Here is a 24,399-nt window from a genome sequence, read left to right on the forward strand (position 1 = left end):
AGATAAAGTACCAACTATTTTGTTACGTGTAGTCTGTCCTGTTATTCCACATCCCATTTCCTGCTTTTTCCAGTAATCTTGGGGGTGGGTAGTGGCAAGGAGATATCTGACTGGAGAGCTATGTCTTTTGACATTCATTTACTTACCTGAAACAACTTTAGTTCTCCTGACGTGAATTTGGTCTCATGTCTGGCTAAGTCACATCTGCTACTGTTTAACTGGCATTGCTTCCACCTGCTTTATGGAATTGTCTTGATCTCTCAGTTCTATGTTAATGTTTTGTGTTAACATCTTGTTTTCTTTGTTCTACATCTGTAAAATAAATACGTTGGACTAAATGTTCCTTCTAGCTCTATAGCTACAAAGCTATGATTCTATGATCCCTAAGAAGAATTTATTCTCATTCTCTCTCTCTCTCTCTCTCTCTCTCTCTCTCTCTCTCTCTCTCTTTCTCTCTCTTTCTCTTTCTCTCTCTTTCTCTTTCTCATCTATCTATCCCCAGCATCTATCATAATTCCCCTTACCATAGTAAATGTTAATTGCGACAATTACATTTGTTTTGTAAAAGAATCTGTATTCTGATATTGTGTTCTCCTCTCAAGGGAGGATGTTCATAGCTTGTCTGTATTACGTTTTTGATAAATGAATTAGAAAATCAATCCCCATTTGTCTTAAGTGGACAACTAGGTATGAGAATCCAGATACTGTCGCTAATGCTGAGAGTTTTTAGTTACTTCCTTGCTGATGCACATTTGGCAAGATCATCCAACTCAACAATGTCATTCTTCATACCATTGTGATTTGTTTATTACTAATAAGGTATATGTGTTGCTGCCTAGGTCGGTCACGTATGTCCAAATGGGTCTTATATAGACCAAATGGGTCTATATAAATATGGTTCTTGAAGAGATTTGAACATATACACACATGCACATGTGCATGTATGTGCATGAAGAGATAGAGACAAACAGAGAGACAGACAGAAAGAGAGAGATAGAGACAGAGAGACAGAGAGAGAGAGAGACAGACAGACAGAGAGTATCCTTTACCCATTTTCTCTAAGATTTTTATTACCTCTGTAGAGGAAATAGGAGATCGGCACTATAAGTGTTCTTATTCTGCTATCCTTAGACTGAAGGTACAAGATGAAAATTATATTAACTATCCTGTCCAAATTTATGATAGTCTATGGCAAAAAATTAAATTTAAGTTCAGTCCTGCTGTTTTAGGAAATAGTGCTACTAGCTATACGTACATTCAAGGCTTGAGTCTCTTCCTACCAAATTGCAATTACACAAAAACCACACATAGCAAATTACAAATGAACACATTTATTCATGAATATAGCAAATAAAATTCAGAGAAATTAAATAGATGAAAATATGACAGATAATATAATTGAGGGAATGAGCTGTTACACTGAAAGTGAAGCATTGCAGCTCAATCAAGTCCCAGATTTCCCTCCTGAAAGGAAATTTCCTCAAATTTCTAGTTGCAAAACTTGAGGTAGTGATATGATCAAAGTGCTGGTTTATCTACATGTTAGCTCTTTCTCAGAGGTTGCTCTTGCTGAAAAGAAACCGGGATTGCAAGTCTCCTCCATGGAAGCTGCAAGTTAGAAGACAAAGTTTTGCTATTCTTCCCAGTTCTTATTAATCTCTCCCCTCAGGAGGACATAAAAAATTGAGTGATTAATCTCCATCAATGCATGCATGTATGCAGGTATGTATGTGTGTTTGTATATACACACAGAAAAAGCAGCAAATAGACAAAAATAGTAAATATTAATCAAGTTCCTACTATGTGGTAAGCACAGTGCTAAGCAACAAGTATACAATTATCTAGGAACTCAGAGTCTAATTGAGGAAGAAAGTTAAAACAGTGTTGGAGATATTAAACATAGGGTTATAGTGGAGAATCATTCCTATTACAGAGAGGCAATATATGAGATATCCAAAATGACTTTCTATAAATGAAACTTTTGAGCTCATTGGTCTATTTACCAATCAGGCTTTGGATGTAAAACTAACAATCAGTGAATGGACCTTTGCATGCTTACATAATATGATGAGTGTTCTATTCTCAAATTAGCTCAAGCATAGCATATAAGTTATTCAATATCACCTAATGCTCCTATTATCTCACTGTGAATTTCCACATTTCTCCATAAGCTCTATAGTGCTCTTCTTTTTGCTGGATTGCTAACATTCTTTTGTTCTTTGTTGCCATTCCTTCAGATAGGTTTCTACTGACCAATAACACATAAATAACTGTTTAAAGTGCCTTATGATTTGCAAAGCACTGCTTTTTTCTCATTTGATCCTCAAAAATTTCTATTAGACAGATGCAAATATTAACAGCATTTTACAAATAAAGAATTGCAACTGAAAAAATCTTAAATGACTTGCTTAGGGACACATACCTAATAAGTACTTGAGGCTTGATTTAAACTCAAGACCTCTTGACTCTGTTTGAGTTCTAGATTTGCCATTACTAATTGCCTTGGTTTCATCATCTGCAAGTAGAATTAACATATTCACCTCTTCTCTTATAAAGTTTTTGTAAGGAAACTTATGAAGTGCTATGTAAATAGGAAAGTGATATAAATGTGAATTTACAATCTAGTGAGCTATAAATTAATTCATTCCATTTTCCTTCTGTTCTCACTGTGAGAAAAATTTCCCCCAATGATGAGTATATTTTGTCTTTAATCAGGAGACAGAGCCAGGGGACCATCAAGATGGAAGCCTCCCTAATTATAGTTTTGAAGTCTGATTTTTTTAAAAACAATGTAATTATCTTAATAAATAACCATTATTTCCACGATGAATCATTCCATGAATAATTACACCACTAGAGAAACAAACAGATTAATGACTTCTTCCACAAAGGCAGAGCCCCCTTATGTCTAGATTTCTCTGTCAATCCCTGAAGTATGTAAGGGTTTTGATTGATGACCTGCTACTTTGCATTATGTCTCTGTGATTTGCATGGCATATCTCCTTTTGCACAAAAGAAATAAAATGACAGGGTTACAGAATGTTGGAACTAAGAGAGGTCTTAAAAGGAAGAATGTAAGATCAAAAAGAAGTATAGAATTATAGGGCTGGAAGAGATTTCAGAGATCATGTAATCTAAGGTCTTTTTTGTGACATAAGATTAAATGACTTATCAATATTCATTCAATATTCATTTAACATCTATTAAGTGCTTTCTCTGTGCCAAGAACTGTAGTAAGCAAAGATAAAAATAAAACAATTCTTATTCCCAAAATCCTTATATACCATCTAGGAAAACAATGTGTAAAAAAAGATAAGTAGATAAAAATACATAAAATGTATGTTTATATGTGTGTGTGGTAGAGCAGAGAGCTGACTTCTAGTTAAGAAGATTTACTTTTAAATCCTGAGTCCGAGCCTAAAAGTTATGGATGATTTTGGACAAGTTCTATAATCTTATAGTGGCTTAGACCAGTCTATACATTTCAAACTAAGTGTTGATCTAGCTTATTAGGGAGGACTTTTTTTCATGAATTACCCGCAGCAATGCAATATTACGTGAATGTTTCATCTTTCCCTTACCCCAAAAAAATGGAGGACAAAGAAAGATAAATAGGAGGTAGCATTTCAGGTGTATTGTTTTTCCCCCTATCCTCTATAGTGCTTTCATTTTTTGTAAGTTTATCTTTAATACACATTGCTTTATGAATCATGTTAGGGGAGAAAAATCAGAGCAAAAGGGAAAAAAACCATGGGAAAGACTTTAAAAAATCAGAATATAGCATGTGTTGATTTACATTCAGTCTCATCTGTTCTTTTTCTGGAGACAGATGGCATTTTCTGCACAAAGTGTATTGGAATTGCTTTGGATCACTGAACCATTGAAAGCCAATCCTTTCATAGTTGATCATTGCACATTCTTGCTATTATAGTATACAATGTATTTCTAGTTCTTCTTGTTTTGCTCAGCATCAATTCATGTAAATCTTTCTAGGCCTTTCTATAATCAGGTTGTTCATCATTTTTTATAGAATAATATTTCATTATCTTCATATAACACAATTTGTTCAGCCATTCCCCAGTTGAAAGGCATCAATTGTTTTCCAATTCTTTGTTACCACACAAAGAACTGCTAAAAACTTTTTTTTCACATTTGTATCTTTTATCCTCTTTCATGATTTCTTTGGGATACAGACTGAGCAATGGCACTGATTAAAGGGCATGCAGAGTTATATGGCCCTTTGGATATAATTCCAGATTGCTCTCCAGAACGGCTGCATGTATTCACAATTCCACCAATAATGCATCAGTGTCCCAGTTTTCCCACATCTCTTTCACCATTTATAATTATCTCTTCCTGTCATCTCAGCCAATCTGGTAGATGTGAGGTAATACCTCAGAGTTGTTTTAATTTGCATTTCTCTAATCCATAATGATTTAGAGTATTTATTCATATAACCATAAATGTTCTTAATTTTGTCATATGAAAATTGTCTCTTCATATTCTTTGACCATTTACCAATTAGAGAATTATATAGAGGACGGGAATTCTGGAGAAGTATACTTGAAACAAAGATATTTACAAGTTGTTAACTCATGATTGATGAGATGATAGTTCTCTAGTTCACATATATTTAGTACTTAGTATGGTGATATAATGTTTGCCTAGTTCACACATACTCAGTATGCTGTAATGATGTAATTGTAATAAGGTATTTAAGGGCTGAGAGAACTGGAGACAGGGTGAGTCAGTCAGAGTGAACAGACTGTGAAGGAAACAATAAAGACTTTAGATTCCATTCCTGATTATCCTTGTGGTGCCATTCTGCTGAGACCAAGGCCTGTCAGGAGGACCTACAGAAAGTAGCCTGGATATTACAGGGAGTGACTTGTATTTTTATATATTTGACACAGTTTTTAAAAAAATATATTTTAGTAATGAGACCTTTACCAGAAATGCTGGCTGTAAAGATTCCCCACCCCCCAGCTTTAATCTTTTCTTTAATATTGTTTCCATTGGTTTTGTTTGAGCAAACCTTTTTATTTTTATTTTATTTATTTATTTGCTGAGGCAATTGGGGTTAAGTGACTTGCCCAGGGTGCAAGCTCTGAGTCTTGGTTGTGAGCACAGCATCCCCTTGTATTTGCAAGGGTTCCTTTGTGTGCTGTTTTCAGGAAACAGCCTTCTAAACTGGGATTGGAAGTTGACCCCCTTGATATGCTCCTATGCTGAAGGAGGACTAAGGGTCTCAGCTGCTAATCTGCTGTGATTAAGACCCTCTCACTGGCTTTCTCAGAGTCTGTCTGACCTGGGCTGAACACTCTTTTCACCCCAGTAATATTGACCTTTCTTGAAGGTTTTTCAGTCTATCTTGAGCTGGGGAGGAGTTTTATTCCATTAGATTCTGTTCAGAGGTTTGGTTTCAGTTGATTTTTGAGGGAAAATGGGAGAGCTCGAGCAGCTTCCTGACTTTACTGTCCCATCTTGGCTCTACCCCAGGAAGTCTTTGAGGTGAATTCTTGGAAGAAGAGATGGATACTCTCTGGAGGAGAGTATTTTAGAGATAGGACAGTCCATGCTAAAGCATAGAGATGGGAAATCTCTACAAACAGGACATTTGGCTAGATTTTATAGTTAATTCACTAGATTAGTGTTAGAATGTCAGCTTGAACTTACACTTTCACTTTAAGATCAGAGGTTATTTCAACCTAAATAGCATTCAGATGCCAAAGGCATGTTATACCCTATGATGCTTTTATATAAGGGTAAAATTTTTGTGATTTGATATCGTTTGATTTGTTTATTTTTTTTTCTTTTTTGTTCTTGAGGAGAGCAAAATGACATCACTGTATTAAAGTCAAGTTATACTGTTTCTGATGGGCAGAACAGACCAATATGAGTTGGGAATGTTCTTCCACAAGTTGGGTACTGTGATCACCTCCACTTCGGGGCTCTGACCTCCCTGAGGAGTCAGGGATGGCATGACCACCTGTGTTCTAAAATAAAAGAAAGCGGAAGATGTAATGGGCTGAGGTTTGAGTTGATGCACTGAGGTCCCAAGTACATGAGGCTAAATAGTAATTGGACTATACTCTATTAATATACATGATTGGATAAAGAATGGTCCCTTCCCACTCTCTGTGCAAGTCCTGATGTGTTGTAGAGGAAATGAAGGTTTTGGTGGGTGGAGGCAGAGAGAGGAACAGGAAGAGAAGCTTGGAGAGATTGGGCCTGGGTTCCTTTCTCCTAGCTGCTGGTCTTGTGGCTGCTGGTCTAGCTAGCTTTTTGATTCAGCTGCACACATTGCTATCACCGATTCTCTTCCACCTCCGATCCTTCTTCACTGAGAATAAAGACTGACGATTTTCCCCTAACCTGAACTCCGGACTCCTGCTGATTTAAAAATACATGGTCTTCACAGGGTACAAATTGTCTATGACAACATTAGGGACAGCTTCTTCAGCTTTGTATTTCTTCTGACCTAATTTAATTTTGCTTTGCACATGGAGCACAGCACCTTCAATGATGAGGGTCTGCCATGCTGGATGCTGCTGTTTGAGTATCTTCCATGTCATGCAGTCATTTCTAATATTCTTATGTTGATTTAGGCTATCTACTGAAATGGTTGACTGGAGAGTAGTCACTGCATGCTACCAATTTTTGGAGCCACAGATGAGAGTTAGGTGAATTAGGTGGACACCAAAGGTGGAAAACAGTTCTGAGAAGTGCTAAACAGTTTTTAGACTAGAATTACTAGTCTTCCATGAACACATTCTGTACTCTGGGATTTTTAATCATATCTTCAGTGAATGCCAATACAAAAAGCCAGATTTCTCAGTTGAATCAATTGATGTTGAAATTAGAGAGGACTAAATCCTTAATTGATTAATGGTGAGTTAAGTGCTTTGATCATAAAATAAAGACAGATAACACCATACCCAGGAAATATCTTGCGATAGCTGAAAATATCCAACAAATATGTGGGCCTATATACAGTGCCAGTTCAGATTCATGTAATTCAATAACAGCCCAGACTAATGGTGTAATAACTTCAGTAAAACCCCAAAGTTTTTTATAACTTGGAGGGAGAAAAGGTGAGAATGAGCAACACTAAGGACTCTCTAAGCATTCTGACTTTCAGATCCTAGCCTAGAACTACACCTAAAGGCAAGGTGATGGTATACTCCATGAGAAGTCTACAAAAAGGAAAATTATTTTCAGAAAATAGCAACTGTGAGTTTATCTTTGGACATATGTATCCTTTAGAGTCTACTTTACCCAAAGACCTTCTGTGTTCAAAGGAACATGTGTCCCCAGTGTGAAAGGATATTTCTCTAACAATTACCCAAAATATACTTAGTTAATGAATATTTTCTTTAAAAGTGCATTTGCTCTTCTGCTTGATAATCAGTGAAGTAGATTCTGGATAGGAGTTCATGGATAATAGTATTAGAAAACAATCTGATGCTTAGGGGTCCCCTAAGAACCCTGAGGGGGAAAGTATTCATTCATTATATTGTATCCCTTTCTATAATTCAAGAGTGTAGGGGAGATAACCTCGGATAGGGTGTTATATTTGCAGGAACTGAACTATTGGGAATTTCTCAGTGGGACTCTCAGAGTTGTGTTGGTGAAATTATTTCATATTTTATTTTTGATAAAATGAGGATAATATTATATTTATCATTACCATTGCTTTAATTCTCTAATCAGAGATCTCAAGGGAGAAGACTCCCCTGACATTATTATTTGTCATATACTTTTCACATTTTAAAGCTGAGTGAGTCGGGCCATTTTCCAAAATGAATTATGAATCATAAACCTTTGGGGTCACTATAGTGTTGCATTTTTGTGAAATCCATATTCAGAGTGTACATTTATTGAGCACATAACTATTATGAAGTGTTATCAGCATAGTGTCTGGAGTTAATTCACTTGGCAGAAATAAGGTTTAATTATCTCTTTTCTGAAGAGATTGATTTTAGTCTTAGTCTTTCCAATGCCAGGTAAGAATAGAATAATTTTTCAGTTAAAATGATCAAATCCTTAAGGTCCATTTCAAAGTAATTAAGGCAAGAATATACCTTAGTGAACTATACATATTAATATATAAATATTTGATACATTTTTGTGCTCTTGTTGACTAGAACAAGTTTACCCAATTTTATCCACCACCAAAACCTGGCTTTTACATTTTTTTCCTTAATAGTAACTTAAAAAGACCATGTATTAAGTTATACAGAGGACTTGTGACCTATTTTGTTATGAACAATGCTAATGCCAATTAAATCATAGCTCTTTTGATTCAATCATTAAATCATCAATATTATCTGCAGAAGCGGTGATACTGATGGTAGAGACTTCAGAGTAGATCTTTAATTGGGTAGAAATATGTCAGGTGTATAAATCTCCACTATTTTCAACAAAATTACAGTCTACTAATTCATATTTCAACTCCTCAGTTTATGAAATTTTTTATTCATGATCTCCGCCCCCAATGTTTTCAACGTTTCCTTTTTTTTCAAAGTGGATCCATCCAACAAACTTGGTATGTATAATAGGTATACTAAGATTCTTTCCAGTTTTCAGAGACTTACTCATATATCAGTCAGATTGTCTATCTGTAGTCTCTTACCTAACCAGTTCAACTCTTTTTCTGACTTTAGGTTTAGGAGTCCTTGATGATTTTGTTGTGCTATTTCACTTGTATCATGGGACTGGTGTAGATGTTAAAGAAGAATAGTTACAACAATAGCAGCAATAGTAAACAAATGCCAGTGGATTTATGAGCAAAACAAAAACAACAGGGATAAAAGATTTTATAGAATTTGAAATCTTGTAAGTTACACCGAAAGATATATATTAGTATGAATAATAAATCCCCACAAGTGTTTCTACATATTCAAAATCACTATATTTCAAGTTAAAATGTATATGATATCATAATTGATTCTCACCCAATGGAAATATGCAGAATGAATTTTAATAATGCATCCTATTCAGGGGATTAATTATTCAGACAAATTGGAATCTAGGTATAAAGAAGTAAATTCCCTGGTGAATTTAAGGGCTTTTCTCCCTTTACAGCTAGTTTTCTATTTCAAATTTATATATATATTACTTCACCTCTTTTCCCTCTCTTTAGTTCCCTAAAAGCTAGCCACTATGTATAGTTTCACCTGCCTAGGATCTACTAAAGCCCTCAGTTGCTAAATATCTAAGACTTCCCAAAGAAAATCTTTGGATCAAGGAATATTATCAGATATTTCAGACCCAACTATGAACCAGAAGCAGCATTCATTCTCTTGGGAAATGCTAGACAGTAAAAATATGATGGTTTGCTTATCTACAAGGGCCCTATCTGTAGAAATAGTTTCTCGGCACATCTTGACTTCCAAGAATGCACAAGGACACACAAAGACACACACCTAAGCTTATATGCAAATAATAAATTATGTCATCTCACAGGAGGCTTCATCAATGGCACCTTCCATATTTTGGGTCTAGTGTTCCTAGAAAAAAATGGCAACTCAAAAAGTAAGTTCAGGGAGCCCTGTGAGCCTCTGTCACATAGCAAATGACAGAAGAAGGATTTAAAGCAGGTCTTCCTGAGGTTAAGGCAATTTTTCTATTTGATATGTTATACTGTTTCTCAAATAATTATTATCAAGGGATATCTACTTGAATAATATTTGCATTTTTGTTATAGAACCATATCCAGGCAACTCAATACTGCATTGAATGAAGCACAGAACTTGGTATCATCAAAGTCTTATTTCAGACTAGTAGTATGTAAAACTGAATAAAGCACTTTACAAATCTGCAACTTGTACCACATTGGTAAAATGTGGATAATAATATCATCTGACTTCTAGAGTTATTGTAGGGATCAAACAAATTAACATATGTAAAATACTTCACAAATATTAAAGGCATATACATATAATATCTATCTTTATATGTGTGTATAATACTATAAATTGATGTTAGTATCATTATAGAGAGAGCATTCAGGAAATCACTCATTCAGATAATTCCTACTTTCCTTGTTTCTAGAGGAATCCAAGGAAATGATGAACAAGAAGTAATTTGATGCAGATAAAAAATAAGAGTGCAAAAACAGATAAATAACAACCACAAAATCAAGTACTTTGATGTCTAGAGGGACATGGAGGGAGGTTTATGTGGCAATGCAACCTCTTTAGGAAACAATTGGTTCAGGAGGTAGAGGCAGGCAGAAGTTCTGAAATAGCAAGAGTCATGACAGAAAAGATCAGCTTGTGGACTTCATCCTTGCTACTACTATTGGTAGGTATAAAAGAAGCAACATGAAATAGCATCTTAATTACATGTTATGCATCAACAACCAAGTAACAACCTAGATATATTTCCAGAGATACTATGAATCATATGAACTGTTTTAAGTTTGAGGGGAAAAAATGGGATGTAACAAAGGAAAAGAGATAATTGCTTGACAACCTCTTGAAAGGTGAAAAATTCTAATGCTTCAGGAAATCCAGTATGTGTCCATTCTGTGTATCTGTTGATAAAACAGAAAAAACATATTTTTGAGCTATGTTGTTAATGTGATTGGTTATAGGAGTCCTTTTATGTTCTTTTGAGGGAAGCAAAGACAATCCAGACATTGGTGTTCCAAAGGCTTTTCTTGCTGGGGACAGAAACCAGAGCTCATTTTATGTGGAACATGAGCTGCTTTCATTAAAAATGTAAGCATTTCAATTTCAGCATAAAGCATAAAGCTTTCCTAAAATTACATCCTATGTGTAATGGTCTATTAATTCTGGGGAAAGCATAAAGAAGAATAATTTGGTTAGACTTCCTCCTGAAAAATGGAATTCAGTTCCATCATGTTAGAATAAGGAATGACAGATACACAAGTGATATATCCACAGATGAAATAACAAAATAAATTATTACTTCAAAATGCCTCTGTTGTTTTGGTACTATATTCATCTCCTCCTTCTTCAGTATAGTGGCTCCTTAGGACCAAGGTCTCCCCAGTAACCATGGAATGATTGCAAAGGATATGTGAATAGTTCTGTACACCTTGGTTGTCAAATTTATTTGCATTTAGCTTTAATAAAATGTGCACTGAGACAAGATAATAAATAAGCAAATACCTTCTTTATGTGGATTTAATATGTCTCAATCATATTTGCATTACTATCTTCAAAGGAATATAAATGCTGCTATGATTAACACAGTACAGATCTATTTATGAGTTGTTGAATCTATAGAAACTTGCTGTTAATAATAATATCTTTACAACCATTACTATGGCAGAGAGATCTTAATTTTTTTAAAGAAAACATTAGAGTTGCTCATAATTGAAAAGGTTGAGAACCACTACATTAGTAGATAATTTCTATGAAATCTTTGGCCAGAAAAAAAATCTGGGTAAATATCTATATCTATATCTATATCTATATCTATATATATTTGTATACACAACTGTTCTCAATTGAAAGACTACATATTGGAGAAAAGTTCCAATGCTTGACTTCCTCAAGGTTTTCTCTAAGTCAAGGGAATGCCCTCCTTATGATCTTTACAAATCCTATCTTTTAAAGTGTAGCTCAAGTGCCACTTTGATCATGAAGTATTCTCTCTTCTTTCCATCCAAAAGTGATATTTCTCATTTAATTTCATGGCACTGTATATACTATTATATATCATATGCTTTAGATTTTATTTATTGCAATATATATTTTTTAACATATTCTCATATCCACCAACATATAGCACACTGGCTTACATATAACATTTATAATGGATATTTGTTGAAGAATGAAGAAATGTTAATTTGGGGGGGGCAGAAGGTCAGTCCCTTGCCCTCACACCAGATCTGTTTGAAACTAGAGGATTTGGAGTCTCTTGCTTTATTACTTAATTCAGGTGAGAGACAGCTCCAATAGCTGGTACCACATTTTCTCCATCTTGTCTCCAGCCAGACACTTTTACACAAAGCTGAATGCAGTCACCTAAGGCAAAAAAGGTGCTTTCCTGCAGTTAATTACTACATGTTAACGTAAGAGAATAATCCTTGGTACTCTGCTGAATACAATTGTTGGGCTGGATTGAACTATGATGATATCAGGTTCACCAGCCCTCCTACCTTTAAGCATGGATTTAGAATCTCAATTGGTGTGGATAAAATTTAATGCAGCACAAAATATCTCTGAAGAAAAATGGTGCTATAAAATGTCCTTTTTGGTGGTGAGTCATTTTAGTGCAGAGCAGTATTTCCTTGGAGACAGGTCATTAAGGGTGTGCTTCACCCAGACTGTTGTTAAGCCCATTGTATCCCCTCTGGGGGATATGGATTTGTGATTCCAAAGGATATTTCTAAGAAGGAGTCAAAGGGCTGTGGATACCAGTTTTCTTTGGCTCTAGAGAGAATATGGTGAGGGCTATAAATAGACTGTTTCTAGAATTAATAGACCATTACACATAGGATGTAATTTTAGGAATATTCTTCCATGGCTTGATGTGATGCTTGGGGATTCTTTGAGCTTTTCAAAAAAATTTAAAGCATTATTTCAATGAATATTGGAAAAAATTGCACAGAATGAATTATGATATGTATTAGTGAAGGGAATCATTGGAATAATAAGTTTATGGATATATATATATATATATTTTTGTGTGTGTGTGTGTATTTTCTTTAAGATTAAATAAATCCTATTTCTCCTCTACTTTGTTAGCCTGAATATTTGCATAGCAACAGAGGGCCAAATGAGTGTGCATGTAAATCTATATATGTCAGTATATGTTTGATTACTTGTTTATTTAAATCACATTTTCATTTTCCAGGGAAAATATATATTGCATAAGAAAATGGGTCGAATAAATTTTCGAGGGAAGAACCCAGGATTGAACCTGGAAGATATGAATTCAGTGTTTTGTTAATGAATAACAAGTTATTTATTGTTATTGGGATCTGATCTTATCTATGCATCTGAAATCCTTTTGGGTGTTTAGACTAGCTGATTTTGCTTATTGAATCCTTAGTGCTCATTTCAGAATGTAGCAATAAATACGTAAGTTAAAGCTAGACAAAAACTAAAATATCACCAAGTTCAATGTCCCTCATTTCAAAGGCAAGGAAAAATAGACTAAGAAAGGTATATATATCCTACATAACATGTAGCACTCTATTTTGCATGTAGAGAAATCTCATTAGGTTTTTGGCTTTTATATTTAGAAACTGAAAGGATGGTAGAAATAATCTACTCATATCACAAAGCATACAGAAAAACTCTTAACAATTGACTTTGCCCATTATATTGATCTTAGGTAGCAATTAGTTTGTAAGGTATTATTTAGTAATGAGTTCCCTGTCACCAGAGATGTTTTATGTGAGTGAAGCTATCTACATATCAGTGCTTCTTGACAAGGTAGAAATCATTGTTCTATGGATTGGGAAAAGGAAAATGGTGGCTAGATGACCTCAATGTTAATTTTCTCAAAACATATGATAATATTAATGTGATTGCACTCAAGAACAGATGAATGGCATGGAAAGCAAATGATGCAAATTTTAATGTGTACTCTAATTTTATAATGAGTGGGGAAAAATTTGAAACTTACTATTATTAATGTTATTTATCATTTTGTATGTTGTTTAAATTCAATGTATTGCTATTAAATATAATCACCATTTGACAACTAATTAATTATAATTATTTATACTTACATAATTTAAATAATTATGATAAATAATATTAATAATGTCTTATTTTTGAGCTATTTTCCAATGGAGGGGTATAACAGATTTATTATCCATCCTGGGTATCAAAACATATGAACCATCACTTTGGACTTTGTATTCCATTCTGTTCCTCTGTTCATTCTGACCTTGTGTTCTTTCAACATACTGTCTCTTGCCAGCGCTTCCTGTTGCTTTGCCAAGATTTGCCCTTAACATATATCACATTTCTCCAATTATAATGTCCTTCTCTCTGTATTATATTTTAAGGTTTTTGAGAGTAATATATGTAATACCTCTCTTCATATCTTTATATCTATTTTTATAACACTATGTGCTTATCATTGTATGTTTATATATTTTGTTTATAAATGTTATCTACACATGCATTTATAATTATATCCTTGCATTTATTATATATTTTATCTTGTAGTCCCTTTATGTAAGTTTGTTTCCAAACAGATAATTATAGTATGTATATTTGAAAATGAAATGAATCTCAGATGTCATATAATCCAATATGTTGATTGTTTCAGATAAACAGAATAAGCCATAGAAATAAGGAAAGACCTGTTCAAAATTATGCACCTATGGGAGGAAAAAGTTAGACTCTGGTGTTCCTGCATTATAGAGTACTGAATAAACATCAAACTTTTGGTGACAGACCTGCATATTTGTCCTTCTTATATTTAATAGATGAGAAACCATAGGTTAAGTCAATGAATCATCTTGAGCCAATCTTCTCATCTGTAATATGAAAATTTTGATACTGAGGAGAGAGTATTTACCTGTCAGGTTTTTTGTGAAGCTCAAATAAGTAAAGTAAGGTAAAGTTTTTGTAAAATTTAAAGTGCTGTCTACTGGAAATACTATTTGTATCATTTCATTTGAAAGAGAAATGTAAGTGTATATAGGTGCTGGAGAAAAGAAAATCATGTAATTACAAGGACTCAAAATAAATAAGAAAATATTTCCCCCACCTTTGTATCAGCTCATGTTTTTTTTTAATGAATTTTCATCAAATTGGTTCAAATTTATTGCTTAACTAGGATTCAGTTCATCTTGATCAATTTGCAATCCAAATAATTAGGGCAATACTTTGTGCATTTGGGTTTGTAGCTTGGTTTAATCCAAGTCACTGACTACCATTTTCAAAAACAAAGAAATTATTCCTCTTGATGAGAATCTAATGAGAAAAGCTATTGATGTTTTCTTACCAGTATACAGGCATATTATAAAAGAAAGCTACTGGGCTGGGAAATGGAAGAGACTAATGTTCTAGGTCTGCCTCTCTCTCCAACTGGATATGTGACCTTGGGAAAATCAATTTATTTTTTACAGACTTGTTTCTTTTTAATGACTAAAGGAATTCAGTTAATCATGATGGGTTGGATTGTTGGATAGCCTAGATGTATTAGTCAAAGGTATTATATCTGACTCCCAGATTCTACTATTTACCTCAAGGCTGTCAGAGGGGAGAACTAGGAAGTTGTACTAATGGATGAAGATTGCAGTAAGATGTCTTTTGATCTTGCAAGGAAGAATTTTCTAAAAACTAGAGCTATTCAAAATGTAATGGACTGCCTTGGGAGGCAGAGAGTTATCTGTTGTTTTACATCTTAAACAAAGGCAGAATGTTCATTTGGGTATATCACAGTGGCAATCTCTGGTCGTATATTATTTCAACAAGATTATTGCTGAAGTTCTAGTTCTGAGCATTTGTGATTCAATAATGAATATTGCCTGAAGAACTCACTACTTTTGTGCTGAAGCCTAGGGCACATTTTTTTTTTTCTGAAATGTGGCTCTTCATATTAGAGCGGTCTTGAATAATCAAACTCCTGAGGAGGAATTTTAAAGTGCAATAGGAATCATTTATAGGTTCTTACAAAGTGTCTAGTTTGCTCTGTCTCCACTTCCAGTAGAATCACCCAACTATTTACATTCTAGTAAGGGGCTCAAGAAGGTATGTTTTGACTTGGTCTGCTTCAAAAAGATTTTTATGTATGAATTGTAGTAGAGCATTTTCAATGTAATTGACACAATTCATTGACATTTCATTAGTTTTTCCTTTCCCCATGCTATTGTAAAATTAGTATCCCAAAACAATAAAAATGTAAAGGAAGAATATAATGAGAAATAAAAATAAAATCAGACAGGATACTTTCTGGGTTTTTAGATTTATTTTTGTGTGCTTTTTTGAGAATGTGCATTAATTTATATATATATATATTATATAATATGAATATATGTATATTTCTATCTATTCATTACAAATACTTAGATATTGATATCATTTTATATCATCTTTATTTGCAAATGTTACCTGCCTCTCTTTCCCTATGCAAAAAAATGGCATTGATAATGAAGATAAAGAGAGAAAAAGAGAGAGTAGTAATAACATAGCAAAATTATAAACATTAACTGAGACTGAAGGTGTATGAAATATTTCTTACCCATAATTCACTAATGTCACAAAGAAGGTCATTTACTTGAAGAGTTGTTTCATCATCATCATTATTAAGTTTTTATATTCAGTTGTTTTTCTCTTCTTTTCCATTCATAGTGTAGTTACTGTACTTCATTATCAGTTTATATTGCATCTCATGCTTCTTTTAATTCTTCATTTATCTGTTTTTTACAATGCAGAAATAGTTCATTTAGTGAATATGTCACAATTTACTTAGCCATTCCTCAATCATTGTCTACATTTCTTTCCCACAACAAAAGATGTTGTTTTGAACATTTTAGTATTGAGAGAAATGATTATTAATAGCCAAAATTTTGGGGAGAACCAGAATTTCTCCCCCTTTTTCAGAAGTTCAAATTTTAAAAAATTTGGCGGCTTGAAAGACATCGCTGATAATGAATTTGGACTAATTTGTTCAAGAGCAGCAACACATTGTTTTCTGCACAAGTTTGGGTGGGGTATAAATTCTTTAAAAAGATTGCCCAAGGCTAGAGGTGACCTGGGTATAGAAAGAGCCCATCTGTCCAAAGGTGACATCATGTCACTCTAATTCTTTAATTGTAATATTCTCTCTTATTAATTGTTAACTAGTCAGAGTTAATTACCAATCCTCTTCCAAAAGAACATAAAAGCTGTGAGCCTGCTGCCAGGATTGTCTTTGTTCTACAAGAGATGGTAAAATGACATTTTTTAAAATTAATAAATGTGCTGGTTTTGTAATGAAATAAATAAATTACCTAGAACTATATCTCTTGAACTTTTTTTAATCATCACAGTATAAAGGGGGCAATTTTATTTTATTTTATTTATTTTTATTTTTTTATTTAATAGCCTTTTATTTACAGGTTATATGTATGGGTAACTTTACAGCATTAACAATGGCCAAACCTCTTGTTCCAATTTTTCACCTCTTACCCCCCCACCCCCTCCCCTAGATGGCAGGATGACCAGTAGATGTTAAATATATTAAAATATAAATTAGATACACAATAAGTATACATGACCAAACCGTTATTTTGCTGTACAAAAAGAATCAGACTCTGAAATTTTGTACAATTAGCTTGTGAAGGAAATCAAAAATGCAGGTGGGCATAAATATAGGGATTGGGAATTCAATGTAATGGTTTTTAGTCATCTCCCAGAGTTCTTTTCTCTGGGCGTAGCTGGTTCAGTTCATTACTGCTCCATTGGAAATGATTTGGTTGATCTCGTTGCTGAGGATGGCCAGGTCCATCAGAACTGGTCATCATATAGTATTGTTGTTGAAGTATATAATGATCTCCTGGTCCTGCTCATTTCACTCAGCATCCATTCGTGTAAGTCTCTCCAGGCCTTTCTGAAATTATCCTGTTGGTCATTTCTTACAGAACAATAATATTCCATAATATTCATATACCACAATTTATTCAGCCATTCTCCAACTGATGGGCATCCACTCAGTTTCCAGTTTCTAGCCACTACAAAGAGGCCTGCCACAAACATTCGTGCCCATACAGGTCCAAAAGGGACAATTTTAAAATCATCTTTCACTGATTTAGAATCCAGTTACAGTTGCAACAGAAAAAACATCAAAACTGATAAAATAAAATAATAAAATTATTTTGTTAATAAAAAAATAAAATTATATGTATGTAATGGTGTACCAAAGTAATCTCATACTGGCTCTAGAAAACTGATTGTTAAATTTTCACGATGAACATTAACCCCTCAAAAAGTGCAAACACTACAAACAGGGCATAATTAAACATTTTATTTATTATAGACAATAAAGCAGTGAAAAAATTTTAATAATATTCACCATAAATAAATGAAACTTAAAAGAATTTCATTTAATTTTACTGCTGGAATCCTCAACTGTAAAATGAGTGGCTTATAGAATATTATAAATCAAAGGGAATGTACTTCAGACATAGAATGATTGGGACTTTGGGGGCAAGATGGAGGGTGAAGCTGGAATCAGTGGTTTCCCTGGCGTAGGATTATTATGGGGGTGGAAACTCCATTTAAAAATGTATATGGTGTCTGCTCTTTCACCTGTTGTTTTTGTGGATTGCTTGGAATAATGGATAAGTTTAGTTACATATTTATAATTAAAAAGCTTAAATATTTTTATTTTATGGTCTTGATGGTCTTGAACTCAATTCTTCTTAACTATGAGACCTACTGTTGATTTGCTAGATTTCACTTTTTATTAGGTATTTAGAACAAGGATTACTATAATTGTAATGAAACTCAGATTCTTTAGTGTCTAGTGTTGAAGCATTTGTGTCATAGCCCCTTTGGCAATCTGGTGAAGCTTAAAAACCTCAGAATAATATATGTGAGTGATTGAATGTGAATGACTTGTGTATGTGTTTAATTCATAACTGAAGAAAAATTTAAATTTCAATTAGAGATTAAATATGTAAGCTTTTTATCCAAATCCATTGGTCCTCTAAAATATGATCACAGGCACTTTATGTACCCTAGATTAATAGCTTCTGTTTTAATCAATTATTTTTCTTGAAAGATGAGGAAAGTGAGACCTAGATTGATGAAAATATCACACAGTAAGTTTTGGCACAATTGATATTTCAGTCCAAGTTTCCTGAAAATAAATTCCCATATTTGCCATGCTGAATATATACATTAACTCACGTAAGTATATGTGTATGTACACATGTCTATTTATATAAATATTATATACATGCATATTTGTATATGCATGTGTGTGTATGTATAAAATAGACATTTTATTATCCATATTGAATCCATTCTTTTTTCAGGAGGTAGTTAATATTTTTCATCATTAATACTCTGGTATCATGATCGGTGATGAAATTAATTACATATAACATTACTGCATATGAAAAAGAGAATACTTTTTATCCCTTGACATTTTCCTTAGTAAAATTAACAAGATTTTTATCTGATAGTAGGGGCTCCTCTTCAATTTCTGAGGGTAAGCAATGGGCATCTGAAAGAGAGGCAGGGATAATTCTGATCACTGACCTCTTAGGGTCCTGCATCCTCTCTGACACGTGTCAACAGAAATGAATTACAGAGAAAACTCTGAGAAGGAAAAACAGTCTTTGTCTTCTTGCAAAAGTTCTGCCTTCCTCATTCCAGAAGGAAATTTAGAGTTCCCATCAAGGAAAATAGAAGCTATTAGGAAAACTGTTGGTAGGGGATTAAAGCTGTTGCTTTATAAATCACCTAAAGTGGTAAAAAGGGCATGTTTGGCCCCTTTTCTTTGTCTTAAAATGTAAGAGGAAATGAGACTATGGAATACAGAAGGTAAGAATAAGAAAGGATAATAAATATATACTATTAACACAAAGAATAATAAATACCAGAAGTGGAAGGTAACAGATCATTAAAGGATAAATGATGGAACTAGAAGGGACTAGAAAAAATAGAAAGTTAGAACAGAAAGAACTCTTAGTGGCCCTCCAATTTAATTAATAATTTCATTTTACAGATCAATAAAATAAAATCCAAAGAAGTTAAATTGCTACATCTAAGATCTAATAGGTCATAGGAGAATGAACAAGAATTTAAATCCAAAGTCTCTTGGTATTCATTTCAGCATTTCTTCCATTGTAACATTTTGCTATCACTCTGATATTTCAGGGGGGAAAGGGGATCAGAATGGAAAAGAGATGATTTCTATGTTGGTATATATTTGAGAATGTTTATGGAGCACATCTAGATTTGCATAGAATCCGAGGCTAGCTACCATCACTGGGAACTCTGAAGCAATTAGACAATTAAAAACAAAAACAAGTAGATTATTGAAATGTACAGTATGACAAATAGTGAGGGAGACTCTGATTGTTGGGTAAATCTAAAGATGAACAGTGATAAGTCTGTGTCGTAGTCAGTGATTTGGTCATTCAACAGAAGCATCAGTTATTGATCAGGATATAAACTAAAACTTCTTGCTGATAAATTAATGCATTGATTAAACAGCAGCCCATAGATCTCTGAAGAAAGCAGAGAAATGAGCCAACATGTTATTTGGTATATCAGCTACTATGGATTCAATTATCATCTTTGTATTGATGATTCTAAAATCTACTTATCCAGTTCTAACCTTTAACCTTTTAAACCTTTTAGTTGACCTCTTTTCTTGCATCTTATAATTATCTAATTAGATATTTCAAACTGACTTCTTTATTTTTTTCTGCATGTGCAAAAATCCCTGGGAAAAATTTTTCAAATGAAAAGAAATCTCTCCTTTCTTCCTCATCCAATATTCATTGGCTAAATTATTCCTGAAAGTTGACAAAGTTGAGAAATTTTTGATCCAGGAGTAGGGCCCGTGACATTCAAGAGCATTTAATGTTAGGGTGCTCAAGATATGTCTTCCTTGCCAAAGCTTTTCAGTGGCTATTTACTATGCTAATATGGCTGTCTTGTCACTCTGGATATAAAAAGTATCACTCACATAAAGTAGTATTATTAGAACTCAATGTATGTCTAAAGACCCTTACAATTTCCATGTTGATGGGTATCTACTGAAATTAAGCACTGCTATATCCTTCTTGCATGTTTTGTTTGTTTTTACTGCCTTTGGACTTATTAAACATACTTTTGATTACTTTTCAATGACTTCTGAATGCCTGATTCTGTCTCAAATTCTAATCTTAATTTTATAAGTGTAAAGTAGGTCTGAATATTTAGAAACATTATCAAGTAACTCAACTGCCTGTTTGCTGTGTCCTTAATGCTCTATCTCCTTGCATAAAAACAGAATTCTTCTGACTGGAAATAGTAATCTTCAAGTATCTGAAGAACTATTATGAGGAAGGCAGATAATTAAATTTATTATTTTTTTCTAGATCACAGAAATATGAGTAGTGAATGCAAGAAAAATAGATTGAAGATGTGGCTGCATGCAAGGAAAAGCTTATCAAAAATTATAAATATACAAAATTGAATTCAATTTAGAATATAAATTTCACTACATAGAAGATTTTTAATGAGGGTTTAGGAATAAAATCATAATAAAAATAACAAAGCTCTGTTCTTAAGAGATGTTATGCACTTGAAGATCTAAAAGTAGATTTTGTAAATTGAGAATTCCTCATTCAATGTCTTTGAAAGAAGAGGGATGACCATGTTTTGCCAAGAGGATTTCTGACTATTTGAAGATCTATTTAATGATCTCAGAAATCTCTTCCTATTCTGAGATGCTGTGATTTTCTGTCCTATCCTCCCTTTAAAAACCTCCCATGATGAAAAGCCCATGAGAACATTATTGGTGTAGTTGGAATTTTCTTCCTTATCTGAAGATTAGAGATCATATTTTCCATCAGTGCAGCTACAGTGTAGATTATAAATAGCCTGTTATTCACTCAGAAAGTTGTTGAATTGTCCTTGGAAACAGAGCAATTTCTAGTCAAAGACAAAATTTAAATTGAATCCTTCCTAACTCTAATTCCAGCACCCTACCCATTGTGTTATATGGATTCAAAACCTGTTTTCCTTTAAGAACATCAGTACATTGCATTCTTCTAGCTTCTTTCTTCTGAGGAAAAGTATCAGAAAGCCAATCATTCCGCATGGAAGCCCTTTATCTATTTGAAGAAAACTTTTATATCCCCTGTAAATCTTCCCTTTTTTAACCTAAAGCTTCCAAGCACTTTCTTTTTTGAATCATTCCAGAATTCATTTCATTCTCATTTATAGCATAATTTTCAATTCCACAAATATCTTACCAGTCTTCACTGGGCAGATCTCAAGATCTGATGTCAGAATTCAAAACTTGCCTCAAATGCTTACACAATGTTTGACCAAGGGCAAGTCACTTAACTTCTAAAAATTTCCTGATCTATAAAATTAGAACAATAATAGGAGGTTACTAACAGAGTTGGCTTAGGATCAAGAGAGATAATATATAAAATGTTTTAGAAACCTAAAGTTGGTATTTAAATTTTAGTGATTGTTATTGCTATTAATACTGTGGCCATCATCATCATCATGATGATTATCGTTATCACAATCAGGTTCATCATTATCATCACCATCATCATCATCATCATCATCATTGTATTCTTGTGATGCAAAGCACAAAATTAGAGAGAAAAGTACACATGTAATCTGATTAGTTCAGAGGTTAATGGACTTTAGTAATTCCTCAATCTTACATCATTACAACAAATCTGATTTTTCTAGTAATAATCATTCCTTAAAGTATGTGTTGAGGGATAATATTGAAAATATTAATTTTCCATTAATAGATTAAGCATAACTTTCTAAATAATGATAATAGCAATAATTACAATGAGAGCCTTAATACCATATAAATGTATAAATGGATCAGACTGCACAGGAGAATCCAATTTTCAATTTCCTCTGCCAAGAAGAGAAACTGCAGACTGATGGAGTTCAATATGTGACTGTAAGCTTAATGGAACAACTGATCATTGTCCTATAAAATAGATGCTGATGATGGTTCAAGAAATCGTAATTAGCTCAACACAATGGGCTAACAATTGGTCTTTCCTGGACTTTTTATTTCTCTTTCTTGCCATCATAAACACTAAATCCACATCCCATGAGCATAAGTGACAAAATACAAATACTTTGTGTATGTTTAATGTTGTTCCCATAATCATCCTGACTGGAAGCTTCATTTGAACAAGTCAGCACAATGCATCTGCCTGGCAATGTGATTAGCAGAGACACCAGAGACACCAGAGTATTTTCCCATCAGTCACTCCACCTCACTAGGCATTACTGACAAATTTGTGTGTGATTGCAAGTTCTAGTCACAGCAGTTCTGGGAATTTGGCAGTATATTCTGTATTACATAAAGGAACTGTCCAGATTAACCTGAATTTATACCACATGGAATTACTGGATAACTCACAACAGAAAAAAAAAGAGGAAAAATTGTCAATGTAATTAAAGCTAAATGGTGATCCAAAAAGAATGACTAAAATTTGATGAGAAAATGATAATATAACTATAATTTTATTAATGTGAGTTATATCTCCATTGATGGACTTAGTTTCTCCATTAGTACTTTTCCCCTCTTAAATTTCTCTGATTCCCAATCCTATGATCTATTAACTAGTCTTCTGCAGAGGAAACTTCCAAACACAAAACTATGCAAATCCTCAACTCTCTACTTCAAACCATTCTACCTGGAGGGGATATACCATAAATGAAGTTCCTTTGACAAAGTCTTTGGAAAACAAGTATTTACCTTCATGAATTGAACATGAATTACATATTATTTTAATGGGATGCTGATGACAAGAAAATTAATAGTTATATTATTAATTTTTATTTTACTTTCTTATAATTATAATATATTTATATGTATTATTTTGTCGATCATCAACAAAATGTTGATATGTTATAAATTCCCCATTTTACAGATTAATGATGGGGGCTCATAGTGATTTGCCCAAGATCCCACAATAAGAACATGTACACAGATTCTTCTATTTCAAACTTTTCTTTTCTTTTCACTTGATATTCATGACTCGACTTGTGGAATTTTTAAAGTTAGCATGTCCCAAAGCAATGTCCTGTTTAAAAAAAAAACTTGGACTAATTAATAATGTGCGCTTTTAGATGATAGGTTAAAGTTCAGTGTGCGTGTGTGTGTGTGTGTGTGTGTGTGTTACAAGGAAGCCTTTTTCTCCCAGGTTTTGTGCCCTGCCATTTGCACAAATAGTGAGTACAGAAGACATTGTAATATTGTCATGATATCAGGTACAGTGATGTTCTTGACTAATACTTCTCAATGCTCCTTTATTCTCAAGAATATTCTTAGAACATGGTAACTTTCTGAAAAGTTACAGAACTGCTATTATTGGAAATGTTAAGCCAAAAATGTGTCTTAGGTCTATTTTGCATAGTATGACTGAAAAGCTTGATGCTCTAGGAGTTCTTCTAATTCACTTGCTAGAAAAAGGGATCTCATTGATCTCTTAAGAAAAATGTCAAAGACTTCTAGGGGTCAGAGTCCCAAGATGGCAGAGAGGACACACATTTCTTCCTGACCTTCTCCTACTATCCTTACCCTAATTACCAAATACAGCCTCTGAATTAGCTCTGGAATGGCAGAATCCATGAATATTTGGAGTATAACAAATTACCAGCAGAAGACAATTTCAAAGATCATCAGAAAAGATCTGTTTCAATTGGACACAGAGGAAGGTGGGTCAAACACAAGCAGGCAAAGCACAAAAGCTGAGCTCAG

The 24,399-nt window shown here is 33.6% G+C and overlaps 1 pseudogene; it reads right to left on the bottom strand.

Moving 5' to 3' along the window:
• Window positions 1-22,118: 22,118 nt before the first annotated feature.
• Window positions 22,119-24,399, bottom strand: part of LOC100930677 — a 65,210-nt pseudogene continuing 62,929 nt past the window's right edge.

This window comes from Sarcophilus harrisii, chromosome 1, assembly GCF_902635505.1.
Source record: "Sarcophilus harrisii chromosome 1, mSarHar1.11, whole genome shotgun sequence".
Classification (NCBI taxonomy): domain Eukaryota; kingdom Metazoa; phylum Chordata; class Mammalia; order Dasyuromorphia; family Dasyuridae; genus Sarcophilus; species Sarcophilus harrisii.